The sequence below is a fragment of the Setaria viridis genome, chromosome 9 (genome assembly GCF_005286985.2).
Source record: "Setaria viridis chromosome 9, Setaria_viridis_v4.0, whole genome shotgun sequence".
Lineage (NCBI taxonomy): Eukaryota > Viridiplantae > Streptophyta > Magnoliopsida > Poales > Poaceae > Setaria > Setaria viridis.
The window spans coordinates 20,955,545-20,970,622 of NC_048271.2; positions in this window are offsets into that span (position 1 = coordinate 20,955,545).

Consider the following 15,078-nt stretch of genomic DNA (forward strand, 5'->3'; position numbering starts at 1 on the left):
CCACACAATAGGGTGGCCAGCCCACCTGGCGCACAAGCTGAACTGTCTCCTGCACGTTCGGCTTTCAATGCGCAGCAAGCCATCCGGGCATCCAGCCGAGCAGGAAGCCAGCAAGCCGGTGTGCCGCACGAGCTGGGGAGTCGGACTTTCGTGTTAAATGTTTCATTTACCCATACCGTGATTTCAGCCAGATATATACTGACGAAAACCGATTACGAGAAAGACCAGACCCTATGGCAAGTGTAACGTATACGTACATGCAGATTGCCAGAATACCTTCACGTATACCTTCATTACTCGTGTGCGTGCATGTGTATACGAGAGTATATACAAGCACCATCTTCGCGTGCATGGAAGTGTAATTGTTATGGTTAGAGATTACGAGAATACAAGCACCAGGGTTTGGGTTTCCTACCTTTTTCAGAACAGGGCTGATATCCTCATATCCATGCAGTTACGTGAATGCATCAAGTGGCCTGCATTATGCGCTGCCGTGTAAATTGTGGTAAATACAAAGTTATTTGCTTGCATGACCCTTGACCCCTTCATGCCATTTGTATTTGAGTGTTCAGTTTGCGCCAATATTGTCCGTAGAAATGGCACAATGTCATTTACTCATTTACCACAATCGAGTTACCAGTGTCATATTCAATTTACTATAATGTCTACTGAGAAATTTCACTGTCATTTACAACTATCAAGTTACCATAATTATCATTTACGCGAGTGGTGGAGAAGAGCCGGCCGGGTTCTTAAGCTGCAAGTTGTGCGGATGTCGAAGTAGTCATTGTAGCACGAGGTGACGATGGGTGTGGTTGGCGCCGGTTAGGCAAATGGTGTGAGACAGTGATTATGATGGGAAGTTACCACCAACTTAGGTTCATGAAGTTCTGAATAATGCCTTTACATCTCGGGTGTTTTTTGTTAGTAAATAAGTTAGACGGTGATTTGGCTCACAAACGAAAACAGCTGTTGTTTTCGTTCACGGAGCTGCATATTGGTTTTGCTATAATGCACTGGGTGCATTTGTATACAAAATACACCCACCCTCTTGTTGCAACTCGCTTACTCTCGTTGTTCCAACTGGCTCTATCCGAATTGCAACTAGTACGCGTCCGGTTGTAAACCGGTTCGAACCCGGTTGCAACCGGCTCATTTGAGTCGCAATTGGTTTGCGTCTAGTTGCAACCTACTCGGTCTGAGTTGCAACTAGTTCGATCCAGTTGCAATCAGTTTTGTGGAGTTGCAATTGGTCTAGTCTCTCAGTTGCAACTATGGGATCTGGACATTCTGAACAAAGAATGCACATAGGTGCATTTTAGCCTCGCTATATGTATAGAGAGATAGTGTATATTCTACACCCTGTGCGTTAAATATTATTTATCGCGATGGCGGAGTGCCACCCACTTCCGGCCACGCCAACCAACAAAATCCGCCGCCATAAATACCTCAGCGAAATCGTAAAACCTTCTCGATAAAATCCCCAGTCCCAATTAAGGCTGCTAATGGTCCGAGAACCGCCCCAAAACCAAACCAAACCATATATAAAAGAAAATTAATTTCAAACCACACCAACCAGCCTGATTACTCTTATATATCTAAACCAAACCAACTTAGTGGTGTAAAATTCTAAAAACCAAACAAATTCATATCTCAAACCGGTTCTAAACAACTTAAAACCTAACTTCCATATATATCATATGGTTAAATTTTGACATGGATCCACATGTAGATCTAGCAGTACCAATTTGCACGAAGTAGCTTACCGTTATTTTGAGACATCTTTAACAAATTTCAGCCAAATTTGTTAAAATTTTAAGGTGTGAACACGAGCTTTTAGTTTTAGGGTCCGGCTTTCAATGTGGGGCCCACGTGTAGATCCAGGCATGCTAATCTGCACGAAGTAGCTGATTCTAAGATATCTCCAACAAATTTCAGTCAAATTCGCTACAATTTTAAGGTGTGAACGTGAGGTTTTAGTTAGGGTGCAGCTTTCGACGTGGGGCCCACATGTAGATCTAGGCATGCAAATCTACAGAAAGTAGCTGACTATAGTTCTAAGATATCTCCAACAAATTTCAATCAAATTCGCTAAAATTTTAGGGTGTGAATGCGAGGTTTTAGTTTTGGGGTCCGGCTTTCGACGTGGGGCCCACATGTAGCTCTAGGCACGACAATTTGCACGAAGTAGCTGATTGTGATTCTGAGACATCTCGAACAAATTTAAGTTAATTTCGCTAAAAATTTTAGGTGTGAGCGCGATATTTAAATTTTAGGATCTGGCTTTTGACCTAGGTCACACATATAGCCATACTAATTTTACTATTGTTGAATATTTTGAATTAGTCAAACCACTTCCAACCGGCCCAAACCATTACAATCGCTAAACCAAACCAAACTCAACCATTATATATCGCCTGTTTGGTTACCATGGACTAAACTTTAGTCCACCCATTTGGCCCCTTTTAGTCCCTAAAATGCTAAACAGGTGGACTAAAATATAGACTAAATCCTTTAGTCCTCTAGTCTAAGAGGGGTGGATTAAAGTGGACTAAAAGGCCTCGGAGACACCCCTGCCCCTCATTTAACCTCCCTCCGGCCTAGTCCCCTCCGCCATCCTCCCTCTCGCCCAACCCCCGCCGCCCACCGTCCTCTCACCCGCTGCCCCCGCCCCCCGCCTACCTCCCACCTGCCGCCCTCCCGCCCGCTGTCCCCCCTCCCCCCCCCCCCCCGCCACCCTCCCGCCCGCCACCCCCGCCGCATCGACCTCCGCGGGGCAAGCTCGAGATCCCACCGGGCTTCGGCTATGAGGAGGCGGAGCCGGATGTGAGGAGGAGAGGAGGAGGAGGAGCCGGACGCGAACGCCGAGGCGCGGAGTAAGGCGGAGGAAGCGGAGGTGAAACGGAAGGTGGAGGAGGCTGAGGCTAGGAGGGAGGAGGAGGAGGGTAATATCGTCTTTGTTCATCTGCTTTAATAGACTTTAGTCCATGAATCCAAACAAGATAGGTATTAAAGTTTAGTCGATGGACTAAAAGAACCAAACAAAAGCTATGTCACACCATTATCCACCAAACCAACCAATACCAATTAAGAAAACCAAACCACTAAACCTGGTTTGAGACCAAACCATTACCAAGCTTATTTGCAGGTAAAGCTGATAATGGTTCAGTGGGAAACTGGGTTTTTGGTTTGGGCCTCCGTCTGGTTGTCCATGGTCCAGTGGAAAATGGACACCTACAGCGCACAAATTTTTGCCCCTAGTTCTTTACATCCAGCATGCACTAAAGCAGGAACCAGCCTGGCAATCAACTGACTTGCTCAAGGAATTGGCAGCATCCATGTGTTCTAAATTTGAGAAGTAATGGGACCCGGATGAAGATAACCTTCAAAGTAAAGATATCCCCCTTAGAAAGAACAAAGAGATCGCATTTAACCTTGCTCTGGTCATTGCCACCGTACTAGATCCAAGAAGGAAGAAACTTTATTTGGATTTCTTTTTTCAGAAGGTGCGCAAAAAAGCGGATCAGATTGGTATGCGTGTGAACTTTTACCGTGGAGTGGATGAGAAAGTACTTCACACAGTACTCGCAAGAGCACCAAAGGACAAGTAGCACAGACACGGTGACATGTTCTAGCAAAGTCTCCATAAGGGCTAACCAGTTCTAGGAAAAGGGAACATTGAAGCTGAATTTGCTCGATACAAGTCACAAGTGATGGTTGCACATTCATCAAAATCCGAGATTGATGTCAACTTAGAAGAAGAGTCTGAGTCGGATATCGAAGATTTTGATGCTTTAGCATGGTGGAAAAGCAAATCAGAAAAGTATCCTGTACTGTTTGTTATGGCTCGCGACTTTCTAGCGATTCCCCTTAGTCTAAGTTGACAGAAAAGTATCCTGTATCATTTGAATCGGCCTTCAGTTGTGGCGGAAGGATTCTTGGAGGCCATAGAAGCTCACACATCCAGAAATGCCTGAAGCTCTTGTCTGTGCGAAGGATTGGCTCAAACTTTGTTTTGCAATGTTTGTTTTGTTTCCTCCTTTTCTACTAATTTTTTTTTGTTACAGAGGATTCAGAGGATATCTGAACAGCAGGTGGCTGCAGATTTCTTCGGTATGTTTGATTTGAACTGCCCATAAACTTGCACGTTAAATCTGGCAGATTTAAACATAACTCTCCAACAGTTTGATGATCAGTTTACTGTTATGTGGCATGGCTTCTCAAGCTCTTAGTTTATCAAACTCTTCAAAATATGTTCAGTCTAGTTGAGTTTCCTTTGAAAGGGACGGTAGTGACCCCTGCATACTACTGTCTTGGCACTAGTCTAATTTTTTCTCCAATGTGTCCTGCTTACTGTCCTTCTATGAGATGCCTTATAGTTTTGTAAGCAATGGCTGCTTTGTTGAAGTCTTACTTGCAGTCTGCTATTGTAATCCTTGAAGTTGAATTTTGAAGTGTTTGGTTAATTCTACTGGAATCTGGTTGCACATATTTTTTAAATTAAGTTTGCTAGTCCTTCATGGATGGGTATCATATGATGTTGTACTTATGCTGTATTTACCTTGTTCAAGAAATATCTTCATGATGGGTTTGATTATTTACTTTGTATCTGGTGCAGCCAAGAGCTCAAGAGAAGCCTGGAGAGCCTGGCTGCATGATGAATCATTGTGACACCCAGCCGAAATTTGACACCCAGCCGAAATTTGGATGGCTCAGTAGTGGCCCATGAGCGCAGGTGCGCATGTTTAGTACATTTTACTAGTTGAGCAAGGATGGATCCAACTCATAAGCTTTTGTCTTCCAGCCATAGCACCTTCGCGTTAACTCTTTTTGTGGGGGATATAACTCTCGGGTACCACTCGGATGGGCCTAGCCGCCCTCCAAAGGGGGTGACACGACCCATACGAGGGGGAGTCGGGATAGGTGTATGGATTAAGATGAAGGATCGACACCAAGAGATATAGTTGTAGATAGGCATGTTTAAATCTGTAAAGAGATAACTTGTATCAAAAGACAGTAAATCCTTGTAACCGACTAGGATTAGGTCGAATCAGATCTGGTACCCTGCCCCTAATACTATATAAAGGCGGCAGGGGTCCCCCTAAAAGACCCGAGCCATATTCAATACGCTATACGCTAAGAATACAACCCCGAGCACAGGACGTAGGGTATTACACCAATCTGGTGGCCCGAACCTGGTAAAGTCCCCTGTGTCTTTGTGTTCATCCATCTAGCTCTAGGTGCGGTGATGCCCTCTACACAATCTACCACCTTACTCTACCTTGTGGTGGACTGCCGGATATTCCCCCGACAGTTGGCGTGCCAGGTAGGGGTTCGCCGTGTCAGTTGGTGAGCTTGATGGACGCTGTCGAGATCCCGAAGAGCTGCATCATCTTCGCTGCGATGGGAGTAGCAATTCCCTTCTGGGGACATCACACTGCCTCCGCCGCCGGCGATCATGCGGCCAACCACTCGGTCCCTCTCGGGGACCAGCTTCTCATCGGGGAGGTGCCTTGCATCATCCCCAGTCCCTCGGTCGAGAAGATCGAAACCTCCGATCGGGCTACAATACCGGTCGCGGGTAACTCAGGTCTGGCTAACAGATCCAATCTGATTGGCAACCAGGTCCAGGCTAACCAAGGAATCTTCGGTAGCCCTCTATAGACTAGGAACCCACGAGTTCCAATCGACAATCTGTTGTACCCTACAATAGAAAAGGACGGAGCCCCCGTGGCTCTCTCTACTGACGATCTTGTCCAAGCTATGGATTGGATCGCATCCCAGCTGGCTGAGTGCATAACCCTTTGCAAGTCTACTCTTGGAGGGGCGCCAATTGGTTTGACCCCTCAGACCCGTTTCCCTTACAAAGCGTACATGTTGTGTAAAGAGAGAACTACTTCTCGTGTTGGGTCTGTCCTAGCACATGTCTTTACATATGCCTACATTATTAGTTTGACATCTCCATGTCCATGACTTGTGAAACATAGTCATCAACTAATACATGTGCTAGTCTAATATTCATGTGTGTCCTCACATGAACTCCGACTAGGGACAACTTTTGAATAATCATACAAGTAAAGAGATTCACATACAATTCACATAATTGCAAATCAATTCAAGTAGCCTTTAATGGATATTCAAGGAACACAATATAAATCATGGATACAAATGGAATATCATCATCTCTATGATTGCCTCTAGGACATACCTCCAACAGTCTCCCACTTGCACTAGAGTCAATCTAGAAGGTATCTAATACCCATAGCTCTTACATGCGCATCATGCTTAGCCTGTGGGAGTGGTTTTGTTAACGGATCAGAAATATTCAGATCCGTGTGTATTTTGCATACCTTGATCTCATCCCGGTTAACGAAGTCTCGAATGAGATGAAATCGCCACATTATGTGTTTGTTCTTTTAGTGATTCCTTAGCTCCTTTGCTTGCGCAATAGCCCCATTGTTATCACACTAGAGATTCAATGGGCTAGATGCATTCAAGAACACACCAAGCTTAATAAGGAAATTCCTTATCCAAACACCCTCCTTCGCGGCTTCTGAAGCCGCGATGTACTCGGCTTCTGTTGTAGAATCAGCCACTGTCTCCTACTTGGAACTCTTCCATCTAACAGCACCACCATTTAGCATGAACACAAATCCTGATTGTGACTTTGAATTGTCTCTGTCGGTTTGGAAACTAGCATCAGTGTAACCTATTACAACGAGCTCCTCCTCACCTCCATAGATAAGGAACATATCTTTAGTCCTTCTAAAGTACTTAAGAATGTTTTTCACCGCTGTCTAGTGACTCTCACCCGGATCAGACAGGTGTCTGCTTGTAATACTTAGCGCATATGAAACATCTGGGCGAGTACTTATCATTGCATACGTGATAGATCCGATAGCCGAAGCATATGGCACTCTACTCATGCAATCTCGATCATCAATAGTTGAAGGACACTGAGTCTTGCTAAGGTGTATGCCATGTGACATAGGCAAGAACCCTTTCTTCGCCTCTTCCATGTTGAACCGCTTTAACACTTTGTCAATGTAAGTATCTTGCTTAATCCTATAAGCCTTCTTGATCTATCTCTATAGATTTTGATGCCAGAATATATGCTGCTTCCCCTAAGTCCTTCATCGAAAAACTATTTTTTAGTGAAGTCTTTACGGATTCAAGCATAGGAATATTGTTTCCAATCAGTAATATATCATCCACATATAAGATTAGAAATACTACAGAGCTCCCACTAATCTTCTTGTAAACACAAGACTATTCTTCATTCTTAATGAAGCCAAACCCTTTGACCACTTCATCAAAACGAATGTTCCAACTCTTAGATGCTTGCTTCAATCCATAAATGGATCTCTGAAACCTGCATACCTATTCAGCATTTTTCGGATTGACAAAACCCTCGGGTTGTATCATATTCACGTTCTCAGTTAGGTTTTTCATTCAGGAAAGCTATTTTGACATCCATCTACCATATCTCATAATCGAAATATGCAGCTATAGCTAGAATAATTTGAATGGACTTAAGCATCACTATGGGCGAGAAGGTCTTGTCGTATTCAACTCCTTGAACTTGTTGAAAACCTTTTGTGACAAGTCGTGCTTTATAGATGTGAACATTTTCATCCATGTCCTTTTTCTTCTTATAGATCCACTTGCACTCTATGGCTTTAACACCATCAGGCTGGTCAACCAAGTTCCAAACTTGATTGTCTCCCATGGACTCTATTTTAGATTGCATGGCACTCTGCCATTTTTCGGAGTCTGGGTCCATCATTGCTTCTGCATTTGTCGCATGCTCATCATTGTCCAACAATAATATTTCCCGCATTTTGCGGAGCCTTACCGACCCTCGTGGTTGTGGTGATGCTTCTCTTGCCATGGGTATCTCAACTTGTTCTACTACGTTAGCATCACTTGTTGAATCTTGCCTGATTGGCTCATCCCGAACTTCTTCAAGATGCACTATCTTTCCACTCTTCTCCCCTTTGAGAAACTCTTTCTCTAGGAAAACACCGTTCCGAGCGACAAACACTTTGCCCTCTGATCGGTTGTAGAAATACTATCCTAAAGTTTCCTTTGGATATCCCACGAAAATGCACTTATCCGACTTGGGTGTAATCTTGTTCGACTGAAGTCACTTGACAAAAATTTCACATCCCCAAATCTTAAGAAAAGACAAATTGGGAGTCTTTCCATTCACATCTCATATGGTGTCTTAACTACGAATTTAGACGGTACCCTATTAAGTGTGAAAGCTGCTGTTTCTAGCGCGTATGCCCAAAATGATAACGGTAGGTCCGACTAGCTCATCATTGATCGAACCATGTCTAACAAAGTTCGATTATGTTGCTCGGATACACCGTTTCTCTAAGGTGTTCCAGGCGGCGTAAGCTGTGGAACAATTTTGCAACTCTTCAGATGATTGCTAAATTTGTGGCTCAAATACTCGCCTCCATGATCAGATCGCAAGGCCTTAATTTTCTTGCCACGCTGATTTTCAACTTCATTCTGAAATTCCTTGAACTTTTCAAAGGTTTCAGACTTGTGTCTCATTAAGTAGACATATCCATATCTCTTAAAATCATCAGTAAAAGTTATGAAGTATTGGTACCCTACTCTGGCTGTCGTGCTCATTGATCTGCATACATCAGTATGTACAAGTTTCAACAAGTCTAATGCTCTCTCAGGAAAACCTGTGAAAGGTGCCTTGGTCATCTTGCCTAGTAAGCAAGCCTCACATGTCTCGTATGATTCAAAATCAAACGAAGTTAAAAGTCCATCAATATGGAGCTTCTTCATGCGTTTCTCACTTATATGACCCAAACGACAATGCCACATGTAGGTAGTACTCAAATCATTAGGCCGAGGCCTTTTAGCACTTATGTTACAGACAGGTGAACCATCAAGATTTAAAACAAACAATCCATTCACAATGGGTGCAAAAGCCACAAACATATCATTCTTAGAGATCATACAACCATTGTTTTCACTCGGAAAAGAATAACCATCCTTCATCAAGCATGAAGGAGACAAAATGTTTCGACTTAAACTAGGAACGAAATAACAATTATTCAACTCCATAGTAAATCCTGACGGGAGGTGGAGTTGCATTGTCTCGACGGTCAACACAGCAACTTTTGCATTATTGCCCACGCGGAAATCAACTTCTCCTCTTTCAACGCTTCGACTTCTTATCATTCCCTGCATCAAATTGCAAATATGGGCAACTGATCCGGTATCAAATACCCAAGAATGAATAATTGTATCAGCGAGAAATATGTTGTCTATAACATTAATCACAAGCGTACCTGAGGTGGCAGTACTCTTACTTCCGCCATTCTTCAACGAAGCTAGGTACAGCTTGCAATTTCTCTTCCAGTGACCAGGTTCATGACAATAAAATCCCTCTTTATCTGGAGCAGGTCCAGGTTTAACCTTGGGCGCTAGGTTTGGCTTGGACACTCCAGCCTTGCCCTTCTTGTTTCAAGAATTGCCCTTTTTTTTAAAGCTAGGCTTGTTCTGTACAACCATCACATGGCTACTACCAACGCTTTTCTTAATGTCAACCTCTGCTGTTTTAAGCATACCACACAGTTCATTCAGATCCTTCTCTGTCCCATGCATATGGTAGTTCGAGATGAAGTTCCCATAGCTAGGCGGAAGAGACGAAAGAATGAAGTCAGTGGCAAACTCTTTGCCCATTGGGAAGCCCAGCTTCTTCAATCACTGAGTGTAACCAACCATCTTGATTACGTGTGGTCGTACTGCTACGCCTTCTGCTAGCTTGCACTCCAGAAAAGCCTTGGACACATTGAACCTCTCAGTCCTGGCCTGTGTCTGGAACATATCCTTGAGCGCCATGATCATATCGTGCGCCCCATGATTTGTTTCGAACTGCATCTGTAGCTCGGGTTCCATGCAAGCAAGCATAAGGCAGCTTACCTCAGGATTAGCATCAAATGCTTTCTCTTAAGTGGCCTTAACGACAGCAGATGCATCATCATCAGTTACTTGTGGTAATGGGGTGTCTAGAACATCTTCCTTTTTATCGGCCCTGAGAACAATTCTCAGGTTACAGATCCAATCCGTATAGTTTGTTCCATTCAACTTGTCCTTCTCAAGGACCGAACGCAAAGCAAACGGTGTGGTGTTGCTAGGTGCCATTTAATATACAACAAAGTATTGCAAAATACACTAAGACAAACGTATCCATGGCAGAGTAAATCATATTAATCTATTTAACAAAATCTACTCCCACTAAAATCAATATCCCTCTATTGATACTTAGTGATTCAGGATCGACAACTAACAAGTCTACTAGTGAGCTTTAGCATCACCGCTAGCAAACAAGGTAGATCGATAAGCAACTCCTAGCTAATCATATCATATATGACTCCTGTTGTTGGGTGACATCTCCATGTCTCGGCACCCAACCTTTATGCCCCAAGGTCCTTAACCGTTAAGATGACCTTGTTAAGCAAACCAACACTTATGCGTGTAAGTGTCCGACACAAAACCGTCTAGTCAAGGAAAACTAGTGGCACCCTAATTTCATAGACCCACCACCAATTGTACAAGACATGGGATGGTGCAAGTTTTAGTTGGGAGTGCATACAAACTTAAACTTTGTGAGGGATCATTCTACTTCTAACATCACATTATGCAGGAACTAAAATATAAAGAATACCATTCACACAGTTGTGACACAGTATGGCCCGTTTTCTTATGGTGATCTCCATCTCCATAGAACTTGTTCACGACAGTGATCTCCATCTCCATGTTCCATGTGAGCCATCCTCCTGGTGATGAGTCCTCCAAGAACTAGAACATGCTATTACAGCTAATAGTTAGTAATGTAGTTTACATAGTTGCTTGGATCATCACATATTGATACGCAGACCATTAAATACATTAAGGTGACAACACATATGGCTCTAGCCGTGTTGCCGTACGCGCGACACGCAGGTCATGAATGAGTTACACACATGCATCACATACACAAGGGGCCATACCGATCACAGAATCATAGCATCCTGCAAAACAGAGTTAGGCGTTCTAACATTTCAAACTACAGAGGCCCGAAACTCCATCTTCCAAGCCGAATTTGGGAAATCTAATTTCACCAAATCTGACATGATCGGTTGCAATCATGTGTAACCTTTTCTATAGATCAATTTTCATATAAAATTCACCTTGATCTGAGATCGTACCAAAAAGTTAAGGTTGTTTTACCGAAGCACACGCATACGGTAAAAATTCCGACCCAGTAGTAGATCCAATCTACTATTGCGCATCATATGCGCCTGGCGTATGATCCTGGGTTTCAATTCGATCAATCATATTGATCTTCGCTCACTGCAACTGGCATTACATGTATGACTTAACTCCGATGGTGGAAATCCGACCTGTAGGAGTATGTCGTTACACAACCATTGCAGCAAGAACAAGAAACCAGGTCATAGATCAATCTGAAAACTCGCATATCTCTATATGCACACATCCTGAATCCATAACTAGACAGCCACATCTCTGATACCACTGTTGGGATATGAGGTAGGCTACGCTAGCGCAAAATAAAAATTTTCTACCGCGTAAACCAGGAAAACTACTGTATATGGATCACGGGATTACCACTCGACGCACTGGTGCGGAAGATGTAGAATCGCGTTGGGCAGCGAAATTGATCAGTGTAGTCGAACACGTAGTCGATCTTGTTGACGTCGAGCTGCTCCTCAGCAGCTTGTCCAAGTACAGCGAGGTCGTCCTCGTGCCGCGGCTCGTCGTGGCTCGTCCAAGTGCTGCAGGTGCAACACCTCCAAGGTATCCACACGTCTAGGAAGGAAGTGTCTCAAGCCGGATTGCTAGGTTCACGAATTGCAACAGGGCGAGGGCGTGGGAGGCGCTGCAGATGTGTTTTCGGCCAAAGGGATGAAACCTTAGGGCGCCCCACCCCTCTATTTATAGAGGTTCCTGATGGGCCTTTGGGTCTGAGGCCCATTAGTACTTCTAAACCTGATCCAACTCGGATCATATCTGAATTGGGCTTCCAGCCCCTTAAGTGTGTGACCCTATGGGTTCGGATACGTATAGACATGGCCCGAGTACTCCTACTCAGCCCAATAGTCGGTAGCAGCCTCTAGCAAGACGTGCCAACTCCTATATGCACACGAAGATCATATCAGATGAACCGTCAAAACATTATGTACATGCTATTCCCTTTGCCTCACGATATTTGGTCTAGCTTCAAGCCGACCGCTCTTTCTCAATCCTGTGATTCGGAATCCCTTTGTAGGTTAACTCTTAACCGTACGTAGCATGGCCATGCATTTCCGGATCCGATCACTCAAGGGGCCCAGAGATATCACTCTCAATCAGAGACGGGCAAATCCCATCTTGATTGACCATGCCTCACAGCATGCTTCCTAACAAACCTGAAAGCTACCTTTTTAATTACCCTGTTACGGTGTAGCATTTGATAGCCCCTAAGTAAGTCGATCCACATCTTGAGTACATGCGACAATCTCAGGTCTAAGGACAAAGCGTACATGTTGTGTAAAGAGAGAACTACTTCTCGTGTTGGGTTAGTCCTAGCACATGTCTCTACATATGCCTACATTATTAGTTTGACATCTCCATGTCCATGACTTATGAAACATAGTGATCAACTACTACATGTGCTAGTCTAATATTCATGTGTGTCCTCACATGAACTCCGGCTAGGGACAACTTTTGAATAATCATACAAGTAAAGAGTTTCACATACAATCCACATAATTGCAAATCAATTCAAGTAGCCTTTAATGCATATTCAAGGAACACAATATAAATCATGGATACAAATGGAATATCATCATCTCTATGATTGCCTTTAGGGCATACGTCCAACACGGCCTGCCTCCTTGCAAATGGTCAGGAGCCCGGGGAGGGGCATATATAATGCCCCCCGGTAGCCGTCCTCCATTCCTCAAACCCAAGCTGCATTCCCCACCCACCGCCACTTCCGCCGCCTCCTCGGCTCTCCTCTCTCTTGGCTTCTCACCTCCTCCGCCGCTGCTCACCGCCTTCTCGCCTTCGGCTCCGGTGAGAACTCCGGCTCTCCGCGCCACAAGACCACGACTCCGCTCCGCATCTTGCATCTCTTCCTCCTATCTCCTCCTCATGACTCCGGTCCACATCTTGGATCTCGTCGCCTCCTCTCCTCGTCCTCCTCCAATCCTCCGCATTTCGCCGTAGTTGGCAGTCGTCTTTGCCGTCTCACCGTTGACCTCTCGTCCCTCTCCGACTCTGAGCTCCGACTGCATAGGTAACTCCCTAACCCTAACCCTAGTCCCTGGATCTAGATCTCGAGTTCATGTTCTTGTCCTTGTGTTTGTGTTCTTGTTCTCTTGTTTGTGTTCGTGTGTCCGTGTGTCCGTGTTCTGGAATCTTGAGTCTTGACTTCCCTCACCTACTTCTGCTTGGCTGTAGGTCTCGGGCTGGTGCACCGCGAGGCCGCACGCTATTGAGGAACGGAGCTATCGAGGGCGGAGGCGGAGGCGGAGGCAGGCTGCAGCACAAGGTCATCGTGATAGATGACATGGAAAAGTACACCATCAACGACAACCTCAGAGCCTGTGGGCTGCCCAGCGATGACGAGGATGACCTAGCTGCCGGCGGTGAGGCATTGTTCGGTAGCTCTGCTGCTCCGATCAATGAGGCTAAGACCAAAGAATGGGAGTTGGGAGATGCAAGGGCACAACATGAGGTTGAGAAGGGGATGCAAGAGCTGGAGGAAGCATTTGACAAGTTCCTGGAGGAAGGAGAAGGGAAAGCTAAAGATAAGCAGTAAGTACTTGGCTTTGGCTACTTGCACAACTAAATGTTTTATTCTTTTCATCTACTAATTCATGTTTTGTTGTTCAAGACTTCAAGTTCCTGATCTTTGACTCTTTGTTTGCTAGGCCTGCCACTGCCAATTCCTAGTGAAGAAGTGATGGCAAGCAAGAAGCAACTAAGCAAGGTAGCAAGTCAGCAAGCTACTGGAGTTACCCGCAAAAAAAAAGCAAGGTACTGGAGTTATCTTTTGCGTTTGTGATCTATTCATGTGATGTAATGTAATGTTGAACAATTGAACTTCAAATTTTGAATTATAGAGCTAGGCTGTACTCTTTTTCCCTTCCTAGGGTTTTCTCACAAGGGTCAGTTTTTACCTAGAAAGGTTTTTAATGAGGCAGCCAACACTTGATCACATAGTTCAAGTGTTTAAACAGTTCTAAATTTTCCGCCATCACTTTCTTATCAATTATGAAGTGATGAACTTGTGTTGATTTGGTGCCTGTTGGAGACTTGGAGTGTTGGTCAATTTGTGTCATCAATTTGTATCATCACTTTCTTATCAGTTATGAAGTGATGAACTCTATGAATTTGTATCAATTGTGTTTATTTGTCAAATTTGGAGCTAATGAAGTAGTTGATGTGGCAGCAAGCTGTGGGCCAGCACGGCACGCTGATTGTGCCCATGCCAAACAGGATGGCACGGCACGAAATAGGCCCGTGGGCCTATGCCTGGGCCGTTGGTGCAGCCCATGGGCTGGAATGGCTTGGCACGATGGGGGTGTAGCTGAGCCAGGCCCATGCCAGGCCGGGCTAGGCTGCCCGTTTGGATATCTATAGTTATGCCTCACCGTCAGTCCCGGGGGTTTCTGGTCCACTGAGTACTACCATCGTAGGAGGCATAAATTATCCATAGGATGAGGCTGGGTCAACTAAACTTTCGTGTTCGCTACCCAATGATGCTTAAATTCCTCCTCGGTAGTACTCAGTGGATGGTTTGCCGTTTGGGTCTGAACTTTAAATTTGTGTATTTCTATCTATACTTTCAACAGCATTTGAGTCCCTATGAAATTTGTATCATGTTTGTTATGCTTCATAGTTCTATGAATGATCAAAATATCTTTTTCGATAATACTTTGTAGATGGATTGGCAATGGATGTACAGTGCAGACAAATGCTCCATGGAGTACATTATTGGCTTGCATGGTTTTGTCGATCTGGCAAAGTACAACAAGCCGTTGTCTGGTTTCATTT